Genomic DNA, 11,332 nt, shown 5'->3' on the forward strand with positions numbered 1-11,332 from the left:
CCTCCCGATTTTCTTGCTGATCTATGTCCTGCTGTATCCTTAGACAACCTTTTTCACTATCTATGACACCACCAATGTTCATGTCATCTGCAAACTTACTAATCAGACCACTATATTCTCATCCATGTTTTATATATATTACAAACAAAAAGATCCCAGTACCAATTCTTGCAGTACACCACGGTTAGACTTCCAGTCAGATAAACATTTATCTAACACTAGCCTCTGCCTCCTATCACCAAGCCAATTTTGGATCCAGTTTGCCAACACAGTTCAGATCCCACATGGCTTAACTATCTGGACTAACCTACGGCCTGTCATTATGCATAGCCAATCTTCTCAGAAGCCTTAATGAATCATGATATAATTATTGAGAGTTATATGTTCAAATCCCACCTGGCAGCTGGGAAAATTAAATTCAGTTAATTATATGAATCTAAAGTAAAATTTTAATAAAAACTTGATGAGTATTTACAACTATTAAACTGCTGAATTATAATATAGCCTAAATGTTTCACTAATATTTTGAAAGGTAGAATTTTACCTGCCCTAGTGAGTCATTTAGATGTACAGTAGCTAAATGCTGCAAAATACAAAGACAGAACTAGCCAGAATGACAATGAATCAGGCACAAAGGCATACCTAAAGCCAAGCTGAGTCTGCAACATTTCTTCCACTAACATTTGGGTACATGCCAAAATCAAGAGAGCTTCCCCAATGCCTAGTCAAGTAACAGTCCAACATAATGTATGCAAAATAATATCTATAAACCAACATCGCAGATGCCTCCATTATCATCTTTGCCAGATTTAATTAATTAATTGGATTTACAATCCCTAGATGCATTGGTAGGATTCAAATGTACGATTCCAGATTAATAGTTTAAGCCTTTGGCTGCTCAAAATGTAACTTGTTGACTAAGTTACTACACCCATTTGACCTCATCCTCACCAATCTACTTGCTACGGAGGCATTTGTCTATGTCAAATACAAGTTGGATCACTGCACAATCCTCACAGAGACAGGGGGCATTTCTTATTGTATGATGCTACCCTTGCATAAAAATGGGTCGATTTAGCTCATGTCTAACAGTTCAAATTTGGGTATCCATGAGAGCCACCAGCAACTCACCTAAGCAACAGAGGGGAGAAGAAAAATGCTCCACAAACAAACCCATCCTCAATGACAGGATATCCCAAAGAGCACAAAAACATTCTGAATGGATGATCCATCTCACTCCTCCTGTAGTCCACACTATCAAAGCCAGTTTTCAGCCAAATCAATTCACATAACATGATACAGTGAAAGGGATGTGCACACTTGATATAGCAAAGATTGTGAGCCACAGCAACAAGCCATCGCAGTTTGGAACTGGTGTTCCCAAACCAGCTGTGCCCCTGTAAAAAGTTTTCCAGACTATTTGTAACACTGGCATCTAGTCAACAAAGCGGAAATTTGCCAAATTATGTCCTGTCAACAAATTAGAAGACATATCCAGTACAGCCAATCACAATTGCATCAGGCTACCCACAATTATCAGCAAAGTTATGGAGGCATTCTTGACAATCTCATCAAGCAATACTCATTAATAACGTAGTAACTGCTGCTCAGTCTCAGTTCCACATGGTTCACTCAGTTCCAAACCTTGGTCCAAACACAAAAAAAGGATCCAAATCCCAGAGATAAGGAAAGAATCATAATCCTTGACATAAAGACAGTTGGTTGGCTATGTGTTGTCATCAAGGAACCCTGCCACAATTGTCATCAATGGGAATCAAAGGGAATAGTCTACATTCTAGAGTAAGAACTAGCACAAAGACAGTGGTAGTTATTGGACATTAATGATCTCAGCCCTGGAATATCATTGGGGGAACTTCCGCAGAGGTGTATCCTAAAACCTAGTATTTTCAGCTGCATCAGCAATAACCTTCCATCAATCATCTCTGAAGTCAGGATGTTCATTGATAAATGACACATGGCATTCAATTTACAACTTGGGTAAAGAAGTGGTCTAGGTCTAATGTGACGAGCCTGGACCATGTTCAGAATGGGCTGAAATGTGGCAAACGATACTCATGCCACCCAAGTGTAATTTCCCCATCTCCAACAGGTGTCTAATCACCTCCTTATGTGAAAAAGCCCATGGAATGTATCAAAATAAACCCAAACAATAATGATAGGTGCACACTGTGGATCCAAAATCTAACAGTATTAAAAGGAATCCTTAAAAAAAACTGGTGTGATTAGCACTTTGTAAGTGGTACAATGGGTTAACTCGCTACCACTTTATCCAAATGGTGGGCTTAAATCCAGCTGTACCGATAGTGCTCTAGGTTACTCTGCTCCAATTTATACGCACCTTTCTTTAAATCAATAACCTGTTCATAACCATTATCTTGATGAATGGCAGAGCTAGCTTGACGGGCCAAAGGGCCTGCTCCTGCTCTTATTTCTGATACTTTTATGTTCTATCCAGTCTAAAATGCTTAAAATCTACATTTATAAACGGTTGGCCTTTTTCTTCACTTGGACAGTCCAAAGCAGGACGCATGAAGTTGGCAGGGGTTGGTTCTTTTGAAAATGTCCCCGAAGAGCTTCAATTCGCAACTGGCTGTGAAATATCAGTCACCTCTGAAACTACACGTTAGTGACATCCGATAACTGAATTCTCTTGACTGCAGAAATCGCTCCCCAAACATATGAAAGTTTTCACGTTGTGTAATTGAAAAGGGAAATTGCAAAGCATCTAAGTGGCCAATCGTGGTACATTTTATGGTCGTTATTTAGTAATGCCGCACTATTTTCTCTGCACTGTGTAAATGCACAGGCATGATGAGCGTAACTCCTTGATTTATGAGTTTGTAGCTGCATCTTTAGACTTGGGGGGGAAGTAGTGTGGAGAGGGAGGAGGGAAAGGATTCAGTTCATTAGCCCAGTCACTCGACTGCCTGCTCAGCTCATGGTTGAATAGCACACTCGATTCACACGAGTACTAAGTGCAGTTTTACTGCGGCCCTCTCAAGTGACAATGTAATCCAGGATTTAGCAGTATATTTCAAAAAAAAGATATTGAAGGAGGGGGACTGGCAGGCAGGATGGCTCGGTTGGGTGGATAGACACAGATGATGTAATCGCCTCCACGCCACGACCGATCATCAGCCCTTAACGGCAGGCACCGAGGCCACCCGCCGCTGCCAGCGCTCGGTGCCGGAGGGAGTGACAGGCCCGACTCGGCCCACTCCACTCGCAGCTCTGCCCAGAGAAACAGAAAGCTTCAGTACCTTGTCTCATCGCACCCCGCGTCCGCAGGCTCCCTTACTGAACGGACAAGGACGAGGATGAGGACGAAATAGCAGCCAAGGCGGCTCAGTCTGGGCTACACGTGGAGCTTTACGCCACCCGCCGTTATTTTGTGTGTGTTTTTCCCCCGGCCTTCCTGATGGGCCATTCAACACTGCGATTCCGCCAGCACCAGACAAGGTACCCGAGCCGGCCACCGTCCTGAGGCGAGGACTGACACGGCGACAACCATTTACATCCGGACTTGAGCGGTTGATGACGTATGATAATCAACTGCGCGCGGGGTGGCGCGAGCTTCAACGGCCCCGCCGGGTCCATTCCGGGCATGCGCGGGCGGACTAGCCTAGCAGGGACTGCGCATGCGCGGCGACGGTGGCGGCAACGTCCGTGATGCCGATGTGAATTCCTAGCACCAGTGTGCGGTGAGCCCGCTACCTCAGCCCTCAGGTACAGAAATCCCAGCACCAGTGTGCGGTGAGCCCGCTACCTCAGCCCTCAGGTACAGAAATCCCAGCACCAGTGTGCGGTGAGCCCGCTACCTCAGCCCTCAGGTACAGAAATCCCAGCACCAGTGTGCGGTGAGCCCGCTACCTCAGCCCTCAGGTACAGAAATCCCAGCACCAGTGTGCGGTGAGCCCGCTACCTCAGCCCTCAGGTACAGAAATCCCAGCACCAGTGTGCGGTGAGCCCGCTACCTCAGCCCTCAGGTACAGAAATCCCAGCACCAGTGTGCGGTGAGCCCGCTACCTCAGCCCTCAGGTACAGAAATCCCAGCACCAGTGTGCGGTGAGCCCGCTACCTCAGCCCTCAGGTACAGAAATCCCAGCACCAGTGTGCGGTGAGCCCGCTACCTCAGCCCTCAGGTACAGAAATCCCAGCACCAGTGTGCGGTGAGCCCGCTACCTCAGCCCTCAGGTGCAGAAATCCAAATCCTCGTACGCATGGACGGCAAATCGTCTCGCTCGGGACTGGCGCTAGGCTCTCCGACCCCAATAAACCGTCTCTCAGTATCTATCAGTCAGTCCCCCTCAGACCTGGGAGCAGAGGCCAATATGATTATTATAGGAATTCCACTTCTGCATCCACCCTTCTGCCATAATGTCCTACCGCAGATGTGGTTGCTGATCACACGATGTTCAATTCCATTCACAACTCTTCAGCAAAAGCAGGCCACGTCTGCATCTGTAGACAACATTCAGACCTGGGCTTATAAATGGTAAATCAACGTTAATATTACAGAAGTGCCCGTCAATGACCATCTGTAACAAGAGTCAAACCACTGACATTCAATGGCAATACCATTGTGAATCCCCCACCATCAATATAGAGTCATACAGCACAGAAACAGGCCCACACTGACCATTAAGTACTATCTATACTACAGGCCATCTCCAGGTTACAAACACTCAACTTTTGAACACCCGTACACCAGTCCCAAATTCAAAAGTCCGATGTACGTTCACACCTTTGTTCTTATTAATGACAGAATTAGCTTCCTCTCTCCACTTTTAGTAATTGTTTTTTCTTATCAGTCTTGTGTGCTTTTGATGCCATTCATTACAATACTGTGGAGGTATGGTTAACATCGTCATTTTTGTGTATTTTCTGATTTATGGGCAAAATCAACTGTAATAAAGGAATGTGTTAATTACCTGGGAGCAACAAACAATCTGCTCGAGGAACTCAGTGGGTCAAGCAGGATCTGTGGAAGGAAAGGAATTGTGGACTTTTCAGGTCGAAACACTACATCAGGACTCGGTGAAAAATGAATGATGATGATGCAGAGTTTTGACCTGAAATGTCAACAATTCCTCTCCCCACACAGATGCTGCTCGATCCCCTGAGATCCTCCAGCAGATTGTTGTTGGCAGTGAGGAGGATGTAGAGAGGCTTCCAAGGAGATATAAACAGGTTAAGTGAGTGGGGTGAAGAGATGACAGATGAAATAGATGTGGAAAAATTGTGAAGTCATTCACTTTTTTAAAAAAAAAGAAAAATAGAGGATGACTAGAGTGAGGGTAGGACCGATCATGGATAAAAGAGGAAACATGTGCCTGGAGTCGAAAGAGATAGGAGAGGTCCTTAATGAATACTTTGCTTCAGTATTCACCAGAGAGAGAGAGACCTTGATGATTGTGAGGATGGCATACGACAGACTGATATGCTAGGTCATGTTGATGTGAGGAAAGAGGATGTGCTGGAACTATTGAAAAACATTAGGATAGATAAGTCATCGGGGCCGGACAGAATATATCCAAGGTTATTACGGGAAGCTAGGGAAGAGATTGCTGCGCCTTTGGCGACGATCTTTGCATCCTCACTGGCCACAGGAGTAGTGCCGGATGATTGGAGGGTGGCAAATGTTGTTCCTTTGTTTAAGAAAGGAAGAAGGGATAACCCAGGGAATTACAGACCAGTGAGTCTTACTTCAGTGGTGGGCAAATTACTGGAGAAGATTCTTAGAGACAGGATTTATGGGCATTTAGAGAAGCATAGGCTGATTAGGGACAGTCAGCATGGCTTTTGAGGGGCAGGTCGTGCCTCACGAGCCTGATTGAATTCTTTGAGGATGTGACAAAGCACATTGATGAAGGTAGAGCAGTGGAGGTGGTGTACATGGATTTTAGTAAGGCGTTTGATAAGGTTCCTCAAGGAAGGCTTATTCAGAAGGTCAGGAGGCATGGGATCCAGGGAAACTTGGCTGTGTGGATTCAGAATTGGCTCACCCATAGAAGAGAGAGGGTGGTGGTAGATGGAGTGTATTCTGCCTGGAGGTCAGTGACCAGTAGTGTTCTGCAGGGATCTGTTCTGGGATCCCTGCTCTTTGTGATTTTCATAAATGACTTGAATGAGGATGTGGAAGGGTGGGTTACTAAGTTTGCTGATGATACAAAGGTTGGTGGTGGTGTGGATAGTGTAGAAGGTTGCTGCAGATTACACCAGGATATTGATAGAATGCAGAGCTGGGCTGAGAAGTGGTAGATGGAGTTCAACCCAGATAAGTGTGAAGTGATACACTTTGGGAGATCGAATTCTAAGGCAGAATACAAGGTTAATGGCAGGATTCTTAGCAGTGTGGAGGAACAGAGGGATCTTGGGGTCCACATCCATAGATCCCTCAAGGTTGCCACACAGGTTGATAGGGTTGTTAAGAAGGTGTATGGTGTGTTGGCCTTCATTAGTCGGGGTATTGAGTTCAAGAGCCATGAAGTGATGTTGCAGCTCTATAGAACTCTGGTCAGACCACACTTGGAGTATTGTGTTCAGTTCTGGTCGCCTCATTATAGAAAGGATTTGGAAGCTTAAGAGAGGACGCAGAGGATGCTGCCTGGATTGAAGAGCATGTCTTATGAGGATAGGTTGAGCGAGCTAGGGCTTTTCTCTTCGGAGAGGAGGAGGATGAGAGCTGACTTGATAGAGGCGTACAAGATGATAAGAGTCATAGATCGAGTGGACAGTCAGAGACTTTTTCCCAGGGCGACAATGGCTAACACGAGGGGACATAATTTTAAGGTGATTGGCGGAAGGTGTAAGGGGGATGTTAGGGGTAAGTTTTTTTTTACACAGAGGGTGATGGGTGCGTGGAATACACTGCCGGCAGAGGTTGTGGGGGCAGATACATTAGGGACATTTAAGAGACTCTTAGATAGACACATGAATGATAGAAAAATAGGGGGCTATGTGGGAGGGAAGGGTTAGATAGATCTTAGAGCAGGATAAAATGTTGGCACAACATTGTGGGCCGAAGGGCCTGTACTGTGCTGTAGTGTTCTATGTTTCAAATGGTGAAGCATTGAAAAGTGATGGTGTTCAGAGGGACCTTGGTGTCATGAATGAACCACTAAACATTAACATGCAGATACAGCAATTAATTAGGAAGAAAAGCATTATTCTGATTTTTATAGGAAGATTACTCAAATACAAGAGCAAAGATACCATATTACAATTATATAGAACTATAGTGAGACTGCAATGGAATATTGTGTGCAGGTTTGGAATAATATTTGCAAAAGAGGGAGTGCAACAAAGGTTCACCAGATGGTTCTTGGGATAGGGATTAGGGGATCACTGCATTAGTAAAGATTGAGCAGACTTCCCTGTATTCTGTAGAGTTTAGCAAAGTGAGGCATGATAAGGCATACATACTTCTCACAGTTTCTGAGAAGGTAGACATAGGGATGATGTTTCCCCTGCCTTGGGTCTAGAACCAGGATTATAGGTTTGGAATAAGGGGTCAAGCCTTTCAGGACTGATAAGGAATTTCTTCACCAGGAAGGTAAGATATCTTTATTAGTCACATGTACATAGAAACACACAGTGAAATACATCCCTTTGCGTAGAGTGTTCTGGGGGCAGCCCGCAAGTGTCGCCACGCTTCCGGCACCAACATAGCATGCCCACAACTTCCTAACCTGTATGTCTTTGGAATGTGGGAGGAAACTGGAGCACCCGGAGGAAACCCACGCAGACACGGGGAGAACGTACAAACTCCTTACAGACAGCGGCTGGAATTGAACCTGGGTCGCTGGCGCTGAAAAGCATTACGCTAACTGCTACACTACTGTGCTTTGGAATTTTTCTTCCCCAGAGGGCTGTGGAAGTTTAGTCATTTTGTTTATTCAAGACAGAGATTGAAAAATCCTTGGATATTAAGGGAAATCAAGAGACGTCAGGTTAGTATGGGAAAATGGGGTTGAGGTCATTTTTTAAAATATATATTCATTCAAGGTATGTGGTCTTCGCAATCTGACCAGCATTTAATTTCCCATCCCTAGTTCCCCTTGAGAAGGTGGTAGTAAGCTGCCTTCTTTAACTTCTGCAGTCCTTAGGTATAGGTATACCCACAATGCCAGTAGGGAGTCCCAGGATTTTGATCCAGTGATGGTGAATGAATGGCGGTATATTTCCAAGCCAGGGTGGTGTGTGTTCTTCCTATGCTTTTGCTGCCCTTGTTCTTCCACCTGGTAGGTCATGGGTTTGGAAGGCACTGTTTAGGAGTCTTGGTGAGTTGCTGCAGTGCATCCTGTAGATGGTACAAACTAGTGCTACTATGCTTCAAGTGATGGAGTAAGTGAATGGTTGTGGATGGTGTGCCTTTGGAGTCGGCTGCTACATCCTATATGGTCTCAGGCTTCTTGAATGTTGTTGAAGCTACACTTGTCCAGACAAGTGGAGAGTATTCCATCACACACCTGACTTGAGTCTTGCAGATGGTGGACAGGCTTTGGGGAGTTAGGTGGAGTCCTAGCCTCTGACCCGCTCTTGTTGCCTCATTGTATATATGGCTATTCCAGTCAGTTTCTGGTCAACGGTAACCTCCAGGATATTGATAGCGGAAGATTCAGTGATGGAAATGCGATTGAATGTCTGGGGGTGATAGATGAATTTTCTCTTGTTGGATATTGTCATTGCCTGGCAAAAATGTAACTTGCCACCTATCAGCTCAGGCCTGGATATTGTACAGGTCTTGGTGCATTTGGTGTGAACTGCTTCATTACCTGAGGAGTCACGAATGGTACTGAACATTGTGCAATCCGTGAAGTTCCTACATCTGACCTTACCAGAATTAATGGTGATAAAGACAAAGCCCACATCACAAAGAGATTTAATGGGCAGCTTCCTTTGAAGTCAGCTCCCATCACCACTGATTGGAAAATTTTTGCCCTTAACATATTTACAAGTGCAAAGTAAAGTAACAAAAATGCATCGAAATAATCGATTTTTAAATTAAGTCAAGCCAGTTAATTTCAAGCATCTTAATCTTGGATACAGTTTAGATGATTGCCACATTATTCAGTTTGCTTTATCAACAAAAGCAGACATCCTTTCAATACCTGTGGGAAGAGTTTATCAATAGTAACTATTGGAACTAATTACTTAAGGGTTACCTCAGACGTACAATGATACAAATCCTCAGTTTTCAATGGCTCACAAGGGGTTAGCCAAGCTGATGAAATCTTCAGTGTAAAGAGTGCTATTTAATTCAGGTATAATTCCATCTCAAGCCTGTTTGTGACTCTGCTGTCAAACGGCAGTAGGAGAAAAGATATCCCAGATTAAATCAATTAAACACCTATTTTGTGTTAAATGTTTTTTTAATGCCCAAAACTAAAGTTTGTTAAATCACAAGATTACAGTATGTTAAGTTTCACAACAAAACAAGTTGAATCTATTTGAATGTCCAGGAGAGGGGAAAACAACATAATTTTTTCAGTGAAATTAGACATATGATTTACAGGTTGATGTGCTGCATTTCTGACTCAATTCAAAGATCGACAAAGGCAGTAACAAAATTGTTTTGAGGTGCTATGAACCAAATATTATACTTTGCAATAACTGCAATTGCAACAATTTTTTGCTAATGACTTTAACAAAAGTTTGATTTATCTCAATGATCTTAAACATGGCTTTAAATTTGGTAATGCTGTTTAACATAATTAGCAAGTGGGACTAGATTAAGCATTTGTACCAAAAAAATCTAATATGTATAAATATTAATTAGTTCAAAATATTACAATCTTTATCCAATCTAAAACAATGGAGAAGCGTGACTGGGTTGAACATTAACTCACCCCTCCCAGCCTGGATGGATATTCACTTTCCAGGCCCCCAAAAAGCTTATTGCTAACCTCAGCTTTTTAGCACAGCAACATGACCTGTCCAAAGGTCAAAAAGTAGTTGCTCATTAAGCTAAAATCCCTTTTTTGCAAAAACAACAGAAATTGTCCCAGGCTTAAGATGTTTGTTGCTTGCCAAGTTAAACTTCTAACCAATATTCCTTGCTCAGCCTTGTAACATAAACGAGAGAACAATGGGATCCATGTTTATTTAATTAAACACTCCAGTCACCTGGCCTGAAAATGTGGTTGAAAAAAAAATCACATGCTAATTATGTCAACCAAATGAAAAAACAGTAGAAATGTTAGAAAGCAGTCAGGGTGGGGTGAGGGAATGACAGAGAGGAGGGGTTACAGAAAGACCTAGAATTCATTCCTCAGGCTTTGGTTTTTGCAACAGACGACTTGTTCGCCTGCAACTTGTTGGTATGACTTTTCAGCTTGTAAGAATTGTACTTGTGTTCAGAAATCCTTTGTAAGTTACTTATTAGCATTAAACACATCTCACTTAAAATAAAATAAACTGTGTTTAAACTGCTTCATTAGCTGAAAGTATCTTCTCCTTGGTTGAGAGAGGGACCCACAGCTCGAAATAGTAATTATTGACAGCTACACCTTTCCGTAGAGACTAAAGAAGTGAAGTAAACTAGTCCTTGAAGTGTAGGTTGATATAGTATAATTTTCCTATAGTGAGGGTACTTCTAGATACTTATTGCTAGATAGAACTTGAAGTCTTAAGTTTGGAGCTCTCGGACGGTACACTCAATATCATCACACCCCCAGATTGAAAGAGACATTTAAACATTAGTTTTCCATGATAAGAGGTCATGTTTATTCTACAACAATTCAGAGAACTATAATTAGCTACATCATGCAGAAGATGCAACATTTAAACCAATGTACACACCAACATCCAAGTAGCTGATCTTTTTGTATTATCTGCAGTGATTTAAATAGTATTCTTTCATGAGTAATGTAATCATATAGAGAGAAACACTAACATTGTTTCAGATCAATAGGGTTTCAATAGAAAAGTTAGTTCTGACAAAAGAGTTTGATTGAAAACATGACTCCAGATTCTGATCCATGGGACTCCAGCCCACATTCAACTTTGAAATGTGTTGATATTGCATATTCACGTTGGCTGGATCCAGAAAGATAATCCAGTTGATCGAAAATCACACTGGAGCTGGTGACATGGGTAGGCCAGAACTAGCCCCACTCATGAAAAAAAATTATGGTAAATCCTCACACCTAGCTTTGCCCCCCAACAAACTCAAGGGCTTACAATATCATGGAAGACATTCTCATGTTATTCTCATCTTTCTTCCTCACAGCTGTAGACATCCTTTTCAAATAGGTTTGTGGGTGTTACACCAGGCATAACCTGGTGCAGGATCTGAGAGCAGTTTCTC

General features: G+C 43.1%; 1 protein-coding gene across 2 annotated transcripts in view; it reads right to left on the reverse strand.

The window, feature by feature from the left end:
- The window catches only part of gtf3c2 (general transcription factor IIIC, polypeptide 2, beta), a 101,964-nt gene extending 98,306 nt beyond the window's left edge, over positions 1 to 3,658 (reverse strand). For both annotated transcript variants that reach the window (XM_052025312.1, XM_052025311.1), the window contains exon 1: positions 3,282 to 3,658. The gene's annotated coding sequence lies outside the window, so the exon portion shown is untranslated. The remainder of the gene's footprint in view (positions 1 to 3,281) is intronic.
- Positions 3,659 to 11,332: the final 7,674 nt, after the last annotated feature.

Source organism: Pristis pectinata, chromosome 10 (genome assembly GCF_009764475.1).
Source record: "Pristis pectinata isolate sPriPec2 chromosome 10, sPriPec2.1.pri, whole genome shotgun sequence".
Classification (NCBI taxonomy): domain Eukaryota; kingdom Metazoa; phylum Chordata; class Chondrichthyes; order Rhinopristiformes; family Pristidae; genus Pristis; species Pristis pectinata.